The 21,675-nt window shown below is 43.0% G+C and overlaps 1 protein-coding gene across 4 annotated transcripts in view; it reads left to right on the top strand.

Annotated features, from left to right (window-relative positions):
• Window positions 1-21,675, top strand: part of LOC310673055 (phospholipid-transporting ATPase VB-like) — a 142,879-nt gene that overhangs the window by 77,938 nt on the left and 43,266 nt on the right. For 2 of the 4 annotated variants that reach the window (XM_083431020.1, XM_083431022.1), the window contains exon 2: window positions 2,551-2,693. The gene's annotated coding sequence lies outside the window, so the exon portion shown is untranslated. Of the gene's footprint in view, window positions 1-863; window positions 2,694-21,675 lie in introns of those variants that run through there. The other 2 variants (XM_083431019.1, XM_083431021.1) reach the window with 1 other exon arrangement.

Consider the following 21,675-nt stretch of genomic DNA (forward strand, 5'->3'; position numbering starts at 1 on the left):
ATGTCCTGCTCTTGGGCTTCCCATAGGTTTATGGTTGATCCCTGTGAGAATGGGCCTTTGGTCTGAACTCACAAAGCTCTTTTTATGCTATTTTTAAAAATTAAAAAATTAGCTCACTGCTTTATGAAGCAGTGTTTGCTCTGGGACAAAAACTGACTCCTCTGAAATTGAAAAAAATGCTAGCATTGCAGGGGAAGAAGACAGAGGGATGTATTTTAAAAGTATAAGCATGGTAGGATTTTTCTTTTAAAGAATTCTGAAGAAAGGGAGATGGAAACATATTGTAGTTTCTCCAAGTAGTGTGAGATTCGGGGGGTTCCAGACACTTATCCAATGTCCATGTTTCCTTTTGGGAATGAGGCACAGAGACGACCATGGTGTCTTTATGACATATAGTTTATTCACACATATATACAACCTGAGGCCTATTGGAGGGGTTCCCAGCATTAATACCCCAAGAGGGTCTTGTTCCTCCCATAGCTGCAGCCTTGGATTCAAGCAGAATCTACCATCGTGCTTTGACCCTCTCTCCAGCTTTCTGCCTTTAGCAGCCTGCAACCATTTTTCCTCTAAGTCACATCACAGCCAACCCAAAAACTCTCCCTCAGACTCTGCTTTTGTCTTCTAAATAACTCTGAGTTGAGGGAGGGGGCCCTCCCATTTGCCATCTAGCACAGAGCCCCCTCCCTTTGGCTTTCCTAATGACTCGTCACCTTCCTTTTGTTGTCCTAATTTCCTCATCAGGAAACTGGCCTGGCTTATATTTTAACATTTGCTGAATCCAGAGGTTCAGTGTCTGGAACCCAGAAACCCACCACAGGGTAGTCTGAAACTCATAGCACAATGGAGATTGACACCCACAAACTCAACCACAATCAGAAGGCTGGGATTTTAAAGCCCACCAATGGAGTACCAAATACATTGCTGCAGGTCAAGAAGAGGAGCAAGGAGGAGGAGAGCACATTTTGGGGTCACTTGCTGCTCAGGGCTGGAAAGATGAGAGATGTAAAAACCTGGAAGCTGCAGCCTATTCATCTTCTCCCCAAGACAGCTCATGTGCACTCTGCCATTTACAGCATGTATAGTAGCCCAGAACTTTGTGAAGCAGCAACATACTGAAAAACAAACCACTCAGCCACTCTAGAAAATGTCAAAGCAGCTACATCATGGCTGCATTCCCAGTCTTTGTTTCCATCAGGTCTATTGTCACAATGGCCAAATTAGCAAGTAGAAGATGTGGGCCTGTGTGGATAAATGTAGAATTTGGCACCAAGTGGACTGGTCTCTTCAGCATGGGGCTAGCTCACAATTCTGCCACTCAGGCTTTGTGGACCATGTCAGAGTCACAACAGTAAATTGTCCTGTAGCCAGGTTCCCCCAGCACATTGTGTATCCATTTTGCCTTTTCCATCTTCTAAATGTGGGCTGGCTTTCATAGAGAGAACACCACATCAGCCAATGCAATACTAACATAAGCTCCTCATGCCTCAAGCTTGGCTGCCTTTGGCTTCCACATGTGTCAGCTGAGCCCAGCAGTTTTGAAATTCATGGGGCTGGCTAACTGCATTGTGCAAAATTGTGAAGCTGGCTTGTTGAACTGTGAGTTTATGGGGGCTTCCAGATAGGGGCTCAGTACTGTAAACAGGTCATTCAGTGATCACAAATAGGTCATTGGCAACAGTTAAAAAGTAAATAAACTGTCCTGTCAGAATTGTTTCCAAAAAGGGTAAATTCAGCTACAGGGAGGGGAGGGTGACAGAATATGGGCTGACATTCTGATGCCAATGACATCATGTGGACTCTGTGGAAAATTTGCATGTTGGAGCATCTCCTGCCCTACAAAAAGCCCCCTTCTGGAAGCACCCTAAGGCACATCCCGACAGCAGTCTTCTCACATTCCATTTTCTTTATCTACTGTCTTCATACATTCTCTATGCACAAGTACTTCTTTCTTTAAGGCTTTTACTTTTTAATGAATGCTACATTTCTTCAATTCATGAAGAAATGAATATGCTACAGTTCAAACCCCAATACATGTGTGTGTGTTTAAAAATAAAGAAAGGAGGGTCAAGAACCTAGTTGGGATCATGAAATAGCTTTTGATAAAAGGACATTAGCTCAGCTCACACAACAGCTGTATAGACGAGGGCCAGGGTGCACCAGGCTGTGCAATGTGGGAAGTGGTAACCATTTCCTTGATCACAGTTGCATTTTGCCCACTTACTTAGAAGTCAGTTGGTGGATCTGGAAATGTTCCATTTAGATATTCCTTTAACATATTCAAGCATTCACAAAGGCAAACATTCTTGATCTGTACCACAAAAATGTGATATTGCATTCCAATATGTAAAGCAAGTCTTTATCTCCTCACGTTCTTTTTAGCGTCAAGTTCCCTCCACTCTCAAGAAATGTGCCAAAGGACAGGGTGGGGCACATGGTCACTTTATCTCTCTGGCAATTCCAGTTTGTCCAGCTACTAGGGAAATAAACTCCATTACGTATCGCCTGACTTTGCCAGTACACTGATTTTTTTCCCTCTTTGTCAATCAGTAAGCTGGGGCTTTGGTGCTGGAAGCCGTGCTGCCTGGTTCATATTCAACCTTTTGGAAAATCTATGTTGAGATCGACACAGAGATATGACACTGGGAAACTTCCGGTATATGAGATTGCCAGAGAAGAGATTGGTCAATTGGGTAAGTAATTATAATAAACATATTTTTGTTCTTTTCTGTTTGGATTCTGAACTCTCCAATACTTAGGTTTGAGTTAAACTCTTGTCTTTGCATGTAAAGTTCAGTAGATTGTCTTACTATTGGGCTATTGAGTCAAAGCCTGGGGTGGGCTGGGGTTGCTAATAGCCCAGAATGATTGATTAATGTTTTCTCAATGGAAGCTAATAATTTGGAGATATTTGGAAATTTTCTAAATGCTAGCCATTAGAGCTTTGAGAAGGTGGTCTTCCTTCCCTTTTACAACTGAGGGTAAGGGCTGAGGTAAACTATGTGTGTGTAGAAATGGCAGTTTTGAAACAGAGAGACAAAGAGAAGCAAAAAAAAAAAGAAGTAATAAGTGAAAAAAATCTGGAAGAACCATGCCTCTCTGGGTTCGAGAAGCAGTGACTTGTGAAGAGTATGTCTCCTGCATGCCTCCTTTACCTGTGTCCTAGATGTGTTTGTGAATGGACTACAGAAACTTGTCAGAGGAAGTTAGATCCCAAGTAGTGGTGACCCAAAACTTCTCTCCACTTGGGGGAGTGCAGAGCATGTAACAATTTGTATTTTTCCACCTGTTGACTTCCATCGCGGATTGTAAGAACTTGATAGTTTGTGGAATTATTTAAAAAATAGATTCAGAAGACCATCTTGGATCCAAAATCATTGATTAATTGCTCCTAGAACATATCAGTTCTGTGACTCATGCTAAGGCTGTGAGAAGATTAAAGGAGTGCTCAGATTCTCTATTTCGCATTGACAGTCTTTAGTTAACCAGGATAGTTTGGGTTTGGCAGAAGTTTTTCCTTAGGTGGTATTCTTATCTCACCAGTAGTCTCCCTCTCTTTACCAAAAGGAGTAAAGTAATTATGAACACTAGAATTTGAAAAAGTACCTGCTGGATTATAAGAGTGGGATTGCCTTGTAGTCATCCTCTGAATTGTTTTGGTGTGGTACCATCGAAGAGAAAGCGATAGCAATATCGACTCATATACCATACTTACTCTGTGATGTTTGTTTTTCTTGTGGCTTTTCCTCCACTTGCTGGCAAACTAGATATGCCAGAGGCACCCATGCCAGCCAGCAAAAGTAAAGGAGCATTGAGACAGACTGCAATGCGGAGCATCTGTTTGTGTTGTGGTCCAATACAGAGAGCACACTGTCCCTTAATACATACACAGGAAGCGATGTGCATTCAATTTCTCTTCCCCAATTAGTCCCTCTAAGCTTTGGTCTCTGATCAAATTATATTCCTGGTTTCTTTTCTGGAAATCTGGATGGTGTGAAGTGCAAAACCTTGTGTCTCTAGGCCCCTGACATTTTCACAGACAAAGGCCACCAACGAGCAGTTCTGCAAATTTAAGTTTTTATTACTCTTAGAAAGGAAGGCACCTTGCAGAACACACACAGTAGATGGAAAGAAACAGCCCTTTCAGCTTCTTATTCTGAGCATGCAATCCAGAAAGTTCAGAGAGGCCATATTGCTGCTTTCCTTTTATGAGGTTTGGGGAGACAATGCTCTTGGAGCCTTTCCCCTCCCTCCCCCCACTTCCCATAGCTTTCTTATACCCTTTCACACAATTGACCTTAAACTCTCTATGCCCATGGGCATCCTTGACAAAAGCGAGAGACTAATACGAGAGAATATGAAGCCATTAATTGGGGTGGGGGTTAATAGAAACCCCCACTTTCCCTACCTTCTCCCAATGGTCTCAATCAAGTGTTCCATCTTTTGACCTTTAGGACTTGCTCTTTATTTGAGATTCCTGAATGTATTAAAAGGGAGCTTTAGCAAATCCTCTGCACAGTCAAAACACCCAGTAGCTGTACTGCCTCTGACAGTGGAGGGTACAACGTAGCCATCAGGGTTAAAATATCCTTATATCCTTCCTTGTCCTCCATGAATCTGTCTATCCCACTTTAAAGCCATCTAAACATCCTTTGGCAGTGACTTGAATAAATTAACTATGCAGAAAAATTCCGCAACAGAATCCTAGCTCCTGGGGAGCAACAGCAGGAGACAGCTATTGCCTTCATGCCTGGCTTGTGGGTTTCCTGGATGCATCTGGCTGATTACTAAATTGCTCACATTTAACTACAGAGGGACTAACGGGAGCCTCTGCTAATGGGAGCCTTTTGTTTTTATTTATATTTTCACTTATGCTTGCACTCCTTGTCCAAGGTTGCCCACGCACTGACACTTAACAAGAAAAGACAATGAGGAACTGGGTCTTGAATCTTAATTCTGACCTTACTGACTGTGCAGCAGGATACAATTTGTTAAAAATATAAATTAGCTCTCACTGTGTAAATTTCAACACTTTCTAATCTTTCTCTCTAATTTCTATATTGATTGGAATTAATTGCTATTCATGGAGTCACAAGCTCTTGCCTATGACCTTCTAATGATGCTCTCTACTACTTGATGTGAATTTTAACTGCGAGCTGCTTTTCAGCTTTAATTTGCAGCCTAGAAGTGAAGTTTCCATTATCAAAAGCAATGCAGTTCAATGCTTCGTTTTACATGGCTCAAAAACATAGCATGGCTTGTTTTTAATGTTTAAATCAATGGCGAAGCTCGCTAGGTTTTCCCTGTTCTGCGATATGGCAGGTTATGATGTGTGAGATAAAGTTCCTTGGGAGGGGGGGTCTTGCGTTCCTGTATAGTCCGCACTTAGCTATCATGGTTAGTAGCCACTGAAGTGTCAGGAGTACAATCCTATACTATCTGCCTTGCATGCAGAAGGTCCCTGGTTTAATCCCTGGCATTTCCAGGTAGGGCTAGGAATGCCCCTTGTCTGAAATCCTGGAAAGTCACCGCTAGGCAGTGTATATAATACTGAATCAGGAGAACCAATGGTCTGATTTGGCACCTGAGTTCCTGTGTGTGTTCACTGGTTATAGCAAAAAGAATTGATGATTTGAATTATGGTGCTGGAGGAGACTCTTGAGAGTCCCATGGACTGCAAGAAGATCAAACCTATCCATTCTGAAGGAAATCAGCCCTGAGTGCTCACTGGAAGGACAGATCCTGAAGCTGAGGCTCCAATACTTTGGCCACCTCATGAGAAGAGAAGACTCCCTGGAAAAGACCCTGATGTTGGGAAAGATGGAGGACACAAGGAGAAGGGGACGACAGAGGACGAGATGGTTGGATAGTGTTCTTGAAGTTACTAGTATGAGTTTGACCAAACTGTGGGATGCAGTGGAAGACAGGAGTGCCTGGCGTGCTCTGGTCCATGGGGGTCACAAAGAGTCGGACACGACTAAATGACTAAACAACAAAATAGCATGGTAGCTTCAGCCTCCATGAATTTATCTAGTCCTTTTTAAAGCTGTTTCTGTGAGAGGCCCTCAACATATATTGCATCTAAGTTAACTACCACCTTCGATGACTTTAAAAGAGGCTTGGACAAATTCATAGAGGAGAAAACTATCAATGACCATTAGTCCTGATGGCTATATTTTACCTCCAGTGTTGCTGCGCGCATGTCTTGCTTGCAGGCTTCCCATAGGGATCTGGTTGGCCACTGTGAAAATAGGATGCTGGACTAGATGGGCTGTTTTTATGTTCTCGACAGTGCATTCCATATCCAGTATATATTGTGCAAAATCTTTCTTTTGTATATACCTCACCAACCAGGAGCTAGCAAGATAAGAGAGAAAGCTCCGTCTGCTATCTCCACACCATTAGTAACTTCAACTGTCTTTATCATGTCACCACAAACTACCCTTCCTCCAAAAGGAGTATAAAGGTAAAGGTAAAGAGACCCCTGACCATTAGGTCCAGTCCTGGCTGACTCTGGGGTTGCGGCGCTCATCTCGCTTTACTGGCCGAGGGAGCCGGTGTACAGCTTCCGGGTCATGTGGCCAGCATGACTAAGCCGCTTCTGGTGAACCAGAGCAGCGCCTATTTATCTACTTGCACTTTGACGTGCTTTCGAACTGCTAGGTTGGCAGGAGCAGGGACCGAGCAACGGGAGCTCACCCCGTCGCGGGGATTCGAACCGCTGACCTTTTGATCAGCAAGTCCTAGGCCCACAGCGCTGCCACCTAACCTGAAACCACTCAGTTTGCTTTCATTATGTGGAGTTGAAGTATTTTTAGCCAACTGAATCCATATGGGTAAAATCCACTGCTGCCATTCCACCAGCCATCTGCTACCACCAGAGAAAGGGAGGTAATTTTTTTATTATTTCCCCTACCCCTGGCAGCCTCCTGCACTTCCTCCCCAAAATCCATTTCTGCAGGTTGAGGGAATGCTTCAAAATAATGTGGAAGGTGGTAGAGGAGAAAGACAAAATCTACAAAAAGGCCATCCTTTTATTTATTTTCTTTCTTCTGTAATGCAACCAAGGTGGCATACATGAGGTTCCCAGGGTGTCTCCAGTTCAGGAGCTTACCAGGCTCAGACCTTCTTGCTTTCACCAAAGTGGTACCCTCATTTGCCTGAGGCAATAGTCTAGGTCTAGGACAACTGTTTTCTTAGCACATGCCTCTGCTGAATCAGCGTTGGATTTCACCTTATGAGACTTTGCTGCGACACGTTTCTTACTCCATTTGACTTTTAATGTTCATTGAGGGATGCCTGTTTACTTTCTAGCCTTCCTTTCCTGCATGCATCCATTTTCATGAGTTATAGGAAATTAGCTGGTGAGATGATAACTATTTAAGCGGAGCAGCAGAACAAATCACACCTGGTTTTTTCTACTCATCTGCTTTAACAGTAAATGCAAATGTATATTTATGCATCATTCATTTCTCTACCCATCCATATCATTGGAATGGAAGCTCCTTTTTGTCAGCGTTGTTGATTTGTGCTTCTCTGCTGTGAACAGGTATATTAAGGTCTTGTTGAAATAAAAACCAAATTTTGCAAGTATGTGCATATTCTCATCTGCCCAGCTACTGAATCTTTGAAATAAATCAGAAAAAAAGATAAAAGCATCAACAATATTTCAAGAATTTCAATTTATAACACAGATATCTAAAAGATAATGAGTGGAATTCATGCAACACTTCCTTCTGGCACTGTTCATTAGCCAAGCGAAGTGAGAGTCTCGATTTAATTTGACCATGTGGCATTCTTTTTCTGCTTGTTAGTAGCATGTTAACATCATTGAACATTCAGAAACTGGGTGAAGGTTTGTGCATCTGAAGTTTGAATGTCAGCTCAGCTCCTGCATCTGCCACAAGCCTCAAACACAGCAGAAGCTAGGAAGGAAAATCAGCATTCTGCCCCAAAGTTTTGCTCCTCCCTCCTTCTTTTTCATTCTTAAATCATGTTGGGTATTTTAATAGAATAAAATCAACCTGTGCTCTAGTTAGCTGGAAAGCAAGAAAACCCATCTCTCATATTTCCTTAGCGTGCTTTTCATAGCTAATTTTCTGTGTAAGGAAACAAACAGCTGTGAAACCTAAGGGCACAGGGCAGCTTCACACGCTATGCATTAAGCACTATATTGCTAAGGCAGATGCATGAGAAGTGGAAGGAGAGGCCCATCAGGAAAGTCCTCTTACTCTCCCCGGCCCTTTAAACACTGAAGCCAATTCTTCAGCCTATACTACAGTGGTACCTCGGGTTACAGATGCTTCAGGTTACAGACGCTTCAGGTTACAGACTCCGCTAACCCAGAAATAGTACCACAGGTTAAGAACTTTGCTTCAGGATGAGAACAGAAATTGGGCAGCGGCAGTGGGAGGCCCTATTAGTTAAAGCAGTACCTCAGGTTAAGAACAGTTTCAGGTTAAGAATGGACCTCCAGAACGGATTAAGTTCTTAACCTGAGGTACCACTGTATTCCTGAATAATATCCAAAGCAAGCCCTGTACTGAGATGCAATAGAAAAATTATTTCGTTCCCATGGCAATATATCACCAGAGTTATTGCCTTGACATCTGCTGGGAGGGCATTCCTCAGGGCAGGTGCCACTACCAAGAAAGCCCTCTGCCTGGTTGCCTGTAACTTGGCTTCTCACAGCAAGGGAACCGCCAGAAGGCCCTCGGCTCGGGACCTCAGTGTCCTGGCTGGACGATGGGGGTGGAGATTCTGCTTCAGGTATACAGGACCAAAGCCGTTTAGGGCTTTAAAGCTCAGCAGCAACACTTTGAATTGTGCTCGGAAGTGCACAATGTAATATGCAATCAGGTCCAGCACCCACAAACTCGTAACAATACATTGCTGGAAACCACAGAAGTGGGAAGTGCTGTTGTCCTCAGATCCTCAGACTTCCCTTTAGGCATCTGGTTGACCACTGTGAGAAAAAGGTTCTGGACTAACTGAGTCCCTGGCCTGATCCAGCAGGGCTCTTCTTAGGTGCTCCCTGAGTAAAAACAGAAAAGCAGTCAGAACCAGAACTCCTCCTCTTCCCTCCTCCCCAACATTTGGTTTCATTTGCTAATATGAGCCAAACAACAGCCAGTGCTGTAGGCTGACAAGCACAACAAACAGCAGACAAAGATATTTAATTAAAGGGATTCCAGATGCAATGAAACACTGAGTTGCTCCTTTGTTCTCTGAGTACATTTTGAATGCCTGTGGTGATGCTCCCTATTCGACAAAACCTTCACCCTGCCCAGTTCCACAGAATGCTTGCTTTTGGCATAGTAACCAGAGAGATATTATGGGACATAAATGTGTCTAGGTCCCTTTGCAACCTGCATTTGTCTACATGGTAGAGAACAGTGAGCAGACAAAGATAATGCTCAATGTGTATTATAACAACAACAGCAGCAGCAACAACAACAACACTTCGCCTTTTTATGGTGCTTTCGAGTGTTTAAATCACATTCATTATCTAGTGGTAATTTTCACAAGCTTGCAAAGTAAATGAGTATTTTTATCCCCCATATTGCAGAGGAGAGAACTGAGGCTGCGAAATTTCAGCCACTTGGTGAATTCGTATCAGAAGCAAAATTGGAACCAGGGTCTTCCGTATCCCTAGCTCAAGCTACAGTCCCACTTTCACTTACAGGACCAGCATCAAACTTCATGGGCTCTGGGCATAGTGCCACTCATGTCCTCTCCAACCAGGGCAGGGCTCCTGCCTGCCACCATGCACAGGAGCAGCAACAACCCCCTCTCCCTAGGCCACCCCATCCAAAATGCACTCCAACCTGCTTACTACTGTGCAAAGGGACAGTAGCACTGCCATTTCTCCTCCCCTTGGCCACCACTCATCACCCTGCCCACCAGAGTCCTTTTGGTGCTGGTTGGGTGATGCTGCCAATGGGAGCTTGGCTCCCATCCATGGTGCCTGCCCACCATATTTAGTTACTAGTAGGACCATAAATCTATTGAAACTGTAGCTGGGACCAGGATTATAGCGTGTGTGTGTGTGTGTGAGAGAGAGAGAGAGAGAGAGAGAGAGTTTTACCGTACATTGCAAATTTTAATTCAAACATTCATCATCATCTTTTAGCATTCCCTGAATCCTTTGACTCCCCTCCACCATTCCATGGTTACCATTTTCAATCTTTTCCCACTGCTTCACTTATTTTCTTTATTTTTCTTAAATAATCCAGTTTCACCTTAGCTTTTAATACACTACAAGTTCCTCTCTTCCTGGTTTCTGATTTTCCCAGTCAATTTCGCCATTTTGGCATAGTCCATCATCTTCATCAGCCATTCGTCTCTGGTCTGGACTTTATCTTCTTTTCATCTCTGGGCCATTCTATAGAAGGTCTGTAGGAAAGTGCATTTTGGATAATCAAGCAAGGTGGGTGGCCACCACAGATAGAATCCGAAAGGAAACAGGCTGGCAGGGGGAGTGGTTCTGAACCCCTGGGACCCTCTGCCAGTGCCTGAACTAGCCAAACACTGGTACAAGGCCTGACCACTTCAAGTATCCTCGGATTCAGTTACTTCTGACTCAGGAGGCATGAATAGGATTGCACAGTCAGTTTGTCTGAGGGTGCCTTTAATTTTGCCTTCCAAAGTAGCAAATAAAGCACGGTGCTGAAAGTTTCATTGTTGAAGGATGTTTTACTTCTGCTTGGAAATGTTTGCTTGTTGCCACTGAAACTAACCCTTGCTAGTCAGAAATATTAGCTCTTAAAATTATGTGTTCTGCCTTGTGATGGGGGAGGGGAAGGTCTGGAATTGTTGATGTAAGTTATTAAAAATGTCCACAGATGGAAGGCTTCATGAATAGATGGGATCTTAACCTTAAGACATTGAATTAATGCAGTCAGGTTTGCTATAAGATCCCTGATCATTAACAAATGAACTGTTCTATTACGTTTCTAATCAAGCAAGCCAGAGATTTTGTTTTCTCTGTAGATGTTAGTATAATTACCCTTAATGACATCTACTAAATTTTCATTAATTTGAATAGGCTTTTTCTTTTCCACCACAAATGCAGAAGTTCATTTGCATTTTCTCTGCCCTATTGTAAACTGTTTCTATCTAAATTTGGTGCGTATTAGAATTGACAATTGCCCTGATCCAGCAAGAAACATCCAAGTGCAACTTTCTTTCTTTCTTTCTTTCTTTCTTTCTTTCTTTCTTTCCTTTCCTTTCCTTTCCTTTCCTTTCTTTCCTTTCTTCCTTTCTGTCTGTCTGTCTGTCTGTCCTTCTGTCTTTCTTTCTTTCACATTCTTTGATCAACCATTTTATAGATGTCAGTGCTGTTGTTTATGTTCCACTGACAGCAGTGCTGTTTATCTTTACTCAGAAGTGGAGTTTACACTCTACAAAACTTATTTAGGATTACAGCCTAAACTGTCAACTTAATGGTTGGAAACAAGGAGCAGTTCCCCTCAGATTCTTATAGACCAGCTGCTCAGCTGTGCTGAATCCCATTGATCTACTTGGATTGAATCTTTTGATACAAACGAGGATGTTCATATAGGGCCATTGGCTGTTGTGCATGACTAGCTGCCCACAACAAAACTGGATCAAATGCCCCTTTCTCTTTTTTTAATTAAATACCAACTATCTATATGCCTCTTAAAAGGCATATTCTCATAAAACGACCCTCACTTTTGTTTACTTCACTTTACATTTAGATCTACACCATAGTTTTCACAGCGCATGTGCAATTTCTAAAGAACTCACCTCCAAATTTAGCAACAAGTGAAGAACAGTCCATGATTCTTTGAGGGAAGGATTGTGCTTTGAATGTGCTTTGAAGGTATATTGTGTAGACAGCCATAAATTGAACTCAGCTTGGGTTGGATCCAGAGGAACTTCCTCCATCAAAGGATCCACACTGTTGCTAGTCTGAAGAGATTTGCATAAGAATTTGCCATTTCATTCTCAATCCATTCTGGCCAGATTGAAAAGAGATCAGGGGAGACTGTGTTTCAAATTGGGGTTGTTGTTTTTTAAGTCTGTTTAAAGTTGGTTTGAATGCATCTTGCTGTGTGACAACAATAGTTTTTAAAATGGTACCTTGCTCTCGCAGCCACTAGGCAAAAGAGCAAGTTCTGCCAGTTTGAATTAAGGCAATTGTACTTTAAGGAGTGGCAGGGACAGAGGCATCTGTAACTGACTGCCCTAGGAATCCTTCAAAGAGAACAAGGGAAGTATATTGTTTGGACCAATCACAGCAACATCCTAAAAGCAAAACCAAGCACAAAGCCCAACCTGGTGGCCAAATTAATCTCAAGAAGGAATCCCGCAAGCAAAATTGCCAGTGTGTCAATTCAAAAGGGTATGTTGGACTAGTCTTGGGGGGGAATTTGCTGTCCAGCAGATGACTTTTTGTTTCATAGTCATTCTTTTGATCATGCATTTGCTATAACAGCTTCTGTCATCTGCGGTTCTGAATCCATCAGTGTAGCACAGGGAAATCTGTCTCTTGCCAAGTCCTATGAACACACCATGTTTCTTGGCTACCTTGAGGGTTGAGACGGGGAGGGCAAGGGGAACGGATCTTGCATTAAATCACTCTCTCTAGTCGTTAGCATCTGTCAACACTTGCCCATAGCTGGTAATAAATAACCTGCTAACATAGTGCTTCCTTTGTCAAGGATTTGTCTTAGTTAGCTTCTAGGCTGTGCTTATGCCAGCTGTCACTGAATTAAGAAGCAATAGCTTGGCCTAAATAGACTGGCAATTGGTACATGCCAGGGAAACAATATTTAGAAAGTTGCATTTATTTATTTATTTATTTTTCTTTTGCACAACTGCTAACCTCTTCTAACTTACTGGCAGTGCTTCTTAAAGTCACAAGAAAGCAAGGGCCGCAAGCCAAAGACCACCTTAGGCTAAACAATCCACAAGAGCAGAGCAGGTTACAGGCAGACTTCATGGGGCCTAGTCCCGCATTTTGGATTATTTTGAAGAGTAGTGCAAGCCATTTAAATCCAAGATTTATGAGAATAATCTGCACAGGAAGGTTGGGCAGTGAGGTTCTGCTCCATGCTTGGAAGACAACAACAAATGTAGAGGCCTCTAGGCCAGGCATAGGCAAACTTGGCCCTCCAGATATTTTGGGACTACAACTCCCATCATCCCTGACCGCTGGTCCTGTTAGCTAGGGATGATGGGAGTTGTAGTCCCCAAACATCTGGAGGGTCGAGTTTGCCTATGCCTGCTCTAGGCCATGTGGCATGCCTAATATATCTCAGCCTCCAGACTCATTCAAGTTAAGAATGTATATTGGGGAGGGGAGAGAGAGAGACAGAAAGGTTGATAGGCCAATTTAATTCCAACTTTTACAGCAGGTTTGGGAAACCTTTGACCCTCCAGATGTTGCTGAACAACAGTTCCCGTCATCTCTGGCCATTGGGCCCTATTTGCTGGGGCTGATAGAAGCTGTAGTTCAACAACCTCTGGAGGGGCAAAGGTCCCTTGCTTCAGGGACAGCCTACCTCCTGAAGGTCGTGTCAGAGCTGCTTCTTATCAATATGAGCTGGCCACTCCAGGAGGTTTTACCCTGGAAATTTTTGAGGGAGCCCAAAAGATATTCAGAAAAGGTTGAGAGAGTGTTGATTATTTTAGGTACTCCAGTAGCTGCTCCAGTACCATAAATATTGCTTTCTCTGCATTAACGAAGTCCATATCTTGTCAAAAAGAGCATAACAGCTGCAAGTCATGAGTTCTATTAGTGAAGCTGGTCAAATAATATAGAAAAATCATTGGGTGTTTGTATATAGCATATGGCTGTTTTGAAAGGGAATAATGGGATTCTTGAAAATGTTATCAGGTTTTTATTAGTATAGTACAAGCGCAAGAGAATATTTATTCATTCTCCATGTATTTATAAGTGACATTTAACTACTCCTTGGTGATTCCTTTCCTCAGGGAACAAAATACAGTTTCCTGCATACTGTGGCTTTGTCTGTCCTTGCTGAAATACCAACACTCTAATGGCTCATTGTCAATAATGCTGTTGAGAGAATCGCACAATATATCTTCCTAGCAGCATATTTCCTGTATTGTTGGAGAATCCGGTGGTGACCCAGGTGTTGTTTCCTGCCCTCCTAAAATGTAAAACTGGAACGGAAAGAAATGGAAAGGCATAGACGTGTTGAAAAGGTCAATTCGAATTTGGAAACTGATGCATGCTTTGGGGGGTTTTCATGTTATTACATTCAGCTCAGGGGTAAATTCATTGCACTATAGTATAATCTTTCAAAGTTAGGACTGTGCTGTTTTTATTAAACAGTGTGTCACTTGAAAATTTCTGGAGGACTTATATTTGGTGCAGATAAATCCACCAGACAGTCTTGTTTAATCTTGCTCCTTTCTTGAACCGCTGGCATATTACTTTTATAGCATGTGAAAGACAGTTTGTCCTCTACTGTCAAGTGAGCTTGATATAATAACACAGAATTGTGAAAAAATTCAATAAAATATGGCACTTTCCTTTGAGAATATCTATGCTCGTGTGCAAACTGGTTTTTCTATCCTTCTTGAAAACAGTGTCGAGTTTTCAACCAGCTTCTCAGCATGAGTGTTACTCTAATTTTGTGAGATGGGATACTCAGCTGGCTGAAGTACTTATTAATTATAGCATTGTTTTACATGGTGAAACTACCATTCTACCATGTTGTTTGCATTATATTCCATTGTAGCTATTTAAACATGGTTTTAGTGGTGGCAGGGTTGGGCTGAATAGCCAAAATGAGGCTGCCAACCTGTACCCACTTATATGGGAATAAACTTATGGAATGCACTGTAGTCACTTGAGTAAATATGGATAATATTAATATGGATAATATAAAGCTATAAATCAATAGGCACATTGCAAAATCTGTTTGTGTCTTTACAGCTTCCTAGCAGCTTCTGGCATTTGCGTGTATCCTTATCTACTGTTAATATATCACTGATAAGAATATAAGATAAGAACCTGCAGAGTCAGGCCCAATGGCCCATCTAATACAGTAGGCATATCCAACTTTCAAGAGATTGAGATCTACTCCCACTGTTAAAAAAAACTGGCAGTGATCTACCAAAGTTTTTGAACTTTTTTTGGGGGGGGATCAAAGTTGTTGAGCTTTTCTTAGGAAGTCAAAGTTATTGAGCTTTTTTGGGAGGGTTGGGGGCGGGTCCCATGATCTACCACGGACACCCCGCAATCTAACAGTAGATCACGATATACCTGTTGGACATCCTCTTCTCACTAGATGTCAAAAAGCAGAATCTGAGCACAAAAGCTGGGAATCCCCACATGATTCCATGCAAGTGGAATATTGCCTTTGACAGCAGAAGTGGAACATAGCCTTCGTAGCTAGTAGCCATCAATAGCCTCCATGGAAAGCCCTTTAGACTTGATGGGGATTATTTCTGTTGACAGCTGAGACCAGGCAAACTATAGTAGGTTTGTCTGTTAATGCTTCTGTCACTCAAGATGAGATCTACCATGCATTGCTAACCATAATTCTAATCAGGTAAGTTGATTGAAAGGGAGCTGCAGAACCTACTCTTAAACCTGAAATACTACAGGAAACTTTTAAAAAACCAGTTTCTTTTTTTCAAAAAGAAGGATGTCTTGAGGGGAAATACTATTTAGAAGCAGCATTCAAATACTGCTATGGGTTTGCGGGGGGTGAGATCCGCCTAAATACCTGGCTGCCAGATCTTCTCCATAATTCCTAGATTTAGTAGAAGTTTGACTTAATCAAGGTTTGATTACAGTTTGATTACACTTTGCCAAACATGGAAGCCCCCTGGATTTAACTATGCTAATGAGCCAACCCAGCTCAGCAGAGGACAAAGGCTGGTGATGGCTCATCAAGGAAACCATCAGAGGGCAAGACTGCCAGACAAGGGGGAGTGGCGACCCCAGAGGTGAAAGCCAGGTTTAGAGTTTCAACATTGAATGATGTAGGCTAGTGGGAGGTCCTTGGAGTTGGTAAGAAGTGAGAACGAGAAGGAAGGGCAGAACTCCATGTGAGTGGGGATGACAGGCTGGAACTAAGAGGCACAGAGGATGGCTTTTTGCTGTCCATTGAATCCAATGCTGCCCTTAAGGGAGAAGCCAGACCCTCATTAGAGCTGAATGCAATCCCGCCATCTAAGTGCAGGTTGTATATATGTGTAAATAAAGCCATATATCATAAAGACACCACAGTCTCCACTGTGCCTCATTGTCTCAAAAGGGAACACTGACCGTGGCAAGTGTGCCTGCAGCTCCTGGAATCTCGCACCACCTGTGGAGATTGGGGAAGTCTGGAGCACTACCAATTGCCCTGCCAGCAGAAAGAGAACAAGGAGAGAGCCCATCTAGCCTCTCTCAGGAGGGAGGGGATTCCTCAATATGGGAGCAGCCACAGAAAAGGCTCACACGCAAGCATCACATTTACAATAAACCAAAGGCTTTGCACAGATAAGTGCTTGCCTGTTCAGAGTCATGTGTTCCTGCTGCTGCTGCTGCAGTATATTTGAAGCAGAGAAAACACAGACTTCCCCCTGTCCCGCAACAAACAAAAAATGCTTTTGAGAAATATTGAACTGAGCTCCTACCAGAGCAAAAGGACAGAAGAGTTTATTAAATTGTTAGCTTCCCTGGAGCATAAAAAACACATTTTTTTTGTCCCATTTTTAGGTGTTTCGTTTTTAGTTTGGTACTGTTAGATATATTGTTCCTTCATATATATGTTTTAAGTAGTTGTTGCCATATTTTTAAATAAAAAGTGACTTGATAATTTTGTTTCATATTCTTTCAGTACTGCTTATCAGTATGTGACATGAGAAAGTGTTACACTTTATAGTCACTATCCAATTTCTTATGTGTGTCCTTCATATACCGTATTTATAGTGCCCCCAAGAAAGGATTTTTTTTTCCAAAATGTATTGGGCCTGGAATGATTTTCATTTCAAGCACCTGGGGTTGTTGGGCTTGGCAGGGACGGAGCAGTTGCTTTCCCATATAAACCCCTTGAATATTATAATGCTAAAAATGCTACATGCATCACACACACACAAAGAGAACAGAGAGTTGCATCAAGTATGGATATGTGCTAGTTTTCATCTATAAATAATTATTTTAATTTAAATGGGGGGGGGGGAATCTCACCATAGTGGTGAAGGCTATTGACAGACAGCTTCAAAGCAACCAGGGTGCCAACTCATGAGTGCTGAGCCCTTTGGGGGGGCAATTTTGGGGGGAGGGAACCCCCCAAGTCCCAAAAATTCAGAGGGCAAAGGAGGCCGAGCGTGGAGCTGAGCGTAGCTTGGCCTCAGTGGCCAGCTCCTTCTTCTTCTCCTCCTCCTCCTCCCGCCGCGACAGAGGGGGTCAAAGCAGCCCCCTGCCAGTAGCAGTGGCAGGACAAGGAGCCACCGATTACTGAAGCTGTGCAGCTGCTGCACTTGGCTCCATCCCAGCTCCCTCCAACGTCCTAACATCACACACAGCATCACACATGCAAGTTGTTGTCATCGTCCCCATCACCATTACTAGATAGTGCTTCTGAAGGCAGATGATTTGCCCTCTTAGGACTGGACTGGACAGCCCTTCAACTAGTCTGCTGTCTTGATTCAAAATGGCATCCAATTACATCTAAACACAGATGAAACTCTGCTCCTTGACCTCAAGAACCACTGTGCAAAATTTGGTTGTGATATTTTAAAAGGCATCTGAATGCATAGCAAACAGCTTTCCAAAATGCATATATAGAGTGTGCAAACATTTTTGTTCATCAGTTTTGTTGCCTGTCAGGTTACAAAATTGCATGTGGTTGGCATGGCTCCAACTCTTCATATATCTTAAGTAATTAATGTCTATTAAATTAAATTATATGGTTCCTACAGGTTAGCGTTCCAATCTCACACCTACAAAATTAAAAGAAAACATATCTAGGTAGGAAGACACACCCACCCCGTTATCTCAGGATCACTGATGTGGGCACAGCCTTTGGTGCTCTTATATTTGTGTTTTTGCTTTGCACTCACAACTGCAGTCTTCCTAAAGCAGTATGCAGTTTAAATGCTGGATATTTGAAAATAATATTTGCTCAAATTCTACTTCATAGATTCCTGCATAAACTGAAGCCCAGTGCTAACCACAAGAGGACAGACCAGTGGATAGCAAGGGTAAAGAAAATAGTTTCTTTAAAAAAAATTAGACAGATTTTTGCTTGTCAGAAAAACTCTCTTAAAAAGGAGAGAAGCTGTAAGCAGTGTCCCAAAGGGGTAGCCCTTGGACATCAGAAATGTCTAATATATGTGCATGTCTGGCAGGAAGACCAAATTGGTTAGTTGCTGAAGAAACTACATCTGAGAATGCAGAGATCACAAAACAAAGAAGAAAGGAGATGTGAAATGAAGAGTAGGTGAGATGTGGTATTCCCAGGGAATTTAAGGAAAACAATGTTGCATAGACAAAAAAGAGTTATCCAGTTAAAGTTAAATGGAATTGTGAGATGCCAGGCTGTGAGCATTGTGGTTTAGCCACATAAAGAAACAATTAACAGAAACGTCACATAGAAATCAGATGGATTGTTTTGTTTACTGTTTATAAAAGATTTGGTGTAATACCGTACCATAGAATATCAGGGTGGTGTCCAACTATAAAGCATAAAGCACCATGGGGGGAAATTACAAATAATCATTAAGGGGCACAGAGACCAGGAATACCAAGACTGTATATGGAACAGCAAAATGAACAGTGTTGTATAATGGTTAGAGTGTCAGACTGGGATCTGAGAGACCAGGGGTCAAATCCCAACTCAGCTATGAAAGCTCACTGAGTGACCCTGGGCCAGTCACTGCCCCTAATCCCAACCTCTCTCGTGGGGTTGTTGCAGGGATTACTTTTGAGCGTGGGGGAGACCAGTTATGCCACCTTGAGCTCCTTGTGGGAAAAGGTGGGGTATAAATGCAGGAAATCAATAAGAACTTAAGAGCGCCCTGCTATATCAAGCCAGTGTCCCATTGAGTTCAGCAAACTGTTCCCACAATGGCCAGCCTTGGGATGTTCATGGGAAGCTTGCAAGCAGACCCTCAGCACTTCCCAGTACAGTGGTACCTCGGGTTAAGAACTTAATTTGTTCTGGAGGTCTGTTCTTAACCTGAAACTGTTCTTAACCTGAAGCACCACTTTAGCTAATGGGGCCTCCTGCTGCTGCTGTGCTGCCGGAGCACAATTTCTGTTCTCATCCTGAAGCAAAGTTCTTGACCCAAGGTACTATTTCTGGGTTAGCGGAGTCTGTAACCTGAAGCGTCTGGAACCTGAAGCGTCTGGAACCCAAGGTACCACTGTAACTGGTATTTAGAATCATTACTGCCTCTGACTGGGGAGGCAAACATGGAGGAAATTGTCCTTGAGGGTTCAAGTCCAGAGGTTCACACCAAATTCCCAATCACTCAGACTTTATTCAGTAATGCATGGTGGGACAGAGCCCAAAGAGTCCATGAGCCAAATATTATAGAAGGGCAAGTATTGCTTGTGCTGTTTCGCTGAGCTCTTCTTTACACTGGGTCACCTCCAGCCAACATGCATTCCTGTCCAGTGTCATCTCAGGCTAGTTGCTTCCAAATGAAAAAATGCGGCAGTCAGTGCACAGGAGGCTCCATTGCAGAGCCTACTATTACTCAGGGGCCTTGTTATGCTTCTCACAATCATAAAGCAGCACACCGCCAGGTGAGGACTCCCAGGAAATCATCCTTTGCTAAAAGCAAGTATTTTGTTTTCACTGTTAGTACAGTTATGTTTCATTGCCCCACTGAGAAGCCAACTGTCTTGCAGAGCAGGTTTCTTGCTTTGGGAGATTTGGGTTGACTGGCCAATAATAATAATAATAAAGCCTTTTCATTGTATGTTGGACTGGGACATCCCCAGGGTCTTTTCCAACTTAGTCATTCTGGGCAAGTGTCTGCTAAAGTGGTAGACTAGTTGGGCAGGAACTTACCTTTAAAGCCCTAGGTCAAGACCTGGCCAGTCTTTTAAGATGTGAGAAAAGACCATTGAGTAACCCTGATGCTCTGGTGATATATTGCCATGGGAACAAAATAATTTTTCTATTGCTTCTCAGTACAGGACTTGTTTTAGACATTATTCCGGAATACAGTGGTACCTCGGGTTAAGAACTTAATTCGTTCTGGAAGTCCATCCTTAACCTGAAGCTGTTCTTAACCTGAGGTACCACTTTAGCTAATGGGGCCTCCCACTGCCACCGCACGATGTCTGTTCTCATCCTGAAGCAAAGTTCTTAACCCGAGGTACTATTTCTGGGTTAGCGGAGTCTGCAACCTGAAGTGTCTGGAACCTGAAGCGTCTGGAACCCAAGGTACCACTGTGTTGGCTGAATGATGCTGACATCATGTGGCAACATGCCAATAAATCCTATAAAATCATCAACTGTTCAACTGTAAATGTTCAGTGTAGAAAGCCTCAAAGGAGCCCAGCCTGTTCCTGCCATTTTCTACTCTGACAGCATGGTGGGGTGGACTCACATCTCACTGGGGGCCGCTGCAATAGGCTCCTCTGGGTTTGAGGATGGCAATGTAACATTATCAGGCCAGAAGGCCACTGGTGTTGTAGGCTTGTCTTGTGAGAACACTTCTGGGGCTGGCCTTGTGTTCATTTCTCACACAGAGTTCTAGATCTCATCCTCCGAAGCAGAGGAATCTGACTTCAGGGTCATGGCACTGAGGTAGTATACCTGTGTCTGGGTGGTGGCATTTCAGACAGCAGCTTTTTGATGCTTTTCCATATTTTCCCTCCACATTCAAAATTATACTGTGAGGAGAAGAATTCTAGCCCAGACTTTACCCTAACCTGCTAGGTTTCAAAATTATTTTAACTGATGTTAACATTGCATTTTTTACATTGTTGTAACCTGCCTTGGGACCTTATATTGAAGGACAGGTAAGAAATTAACAACAACATATGCAGAGATTCTTTTTTATTGTGATTATTATGAAGAGGGTCCAATCATATATGTAGTGTGGAGCAGGTTAGCCAAATACCTCAGAGAGAAGAAGGCAGTGGTGGCTACTGCTCAAGGCAACCAACCGGCAGAGCCAGGCTCATTGACAGAGTTAGTCAATTCTAGTTTTCTCCTCATCCTCCTCCCTGCTGAGTACTAGGAGGGCAACACTGAGACTGGAGGAAGAGGAAGCTTTGAACCATGCACAGAGGGAAAGACAGAGATTTCTCTAGCGCTGTCCTTTAGACTAGTGCCTGGGTTGGTTGTAAGAAGGCAGGCAGGTGGGGCTGGCTAATGTTGGTGAGGCAGTGCTCCTAACAGGCTAGCCTCTGCATGTCAACATGCAGACCTTCTAAAGGATAGCGCTAGAGTGATCTCTGTCTTTTCCCCTCTGTGCATCCAGTTACAATAAATATGACAAAAATAAATAGTGGGGTGCTGGGCAGCCCAGCAGAATGTCCACAGGTGCTCTCCAAATGGAAAGTGTTGTGCAAGTGGAGTAAAATGAAGCCCCATCCCCTAACCAGAGCTAGAGCAAGCAAGAGAAAGACTTAGATTTGCATATACATATATATAATTTTTAAAGGTTCTATACGCCGTGGAGGGCAATGGGGATATATATGGGGAACACTGCATACAAAGT

The sequence above is a fragment of the Podarcis tiliguerta genome (genome assembly GCF_965153285.1).
Source record: "Podarcis tiliguerta genome assembly, chromosome: 2".
Classification (NCBI taxonomy): domain Eukaryota; kingdom Metazoa; phylum Chordata; class Lepidosauria; order Squamata; family Lacertidae; genus Podarcis; species Podarcis tiliguerta.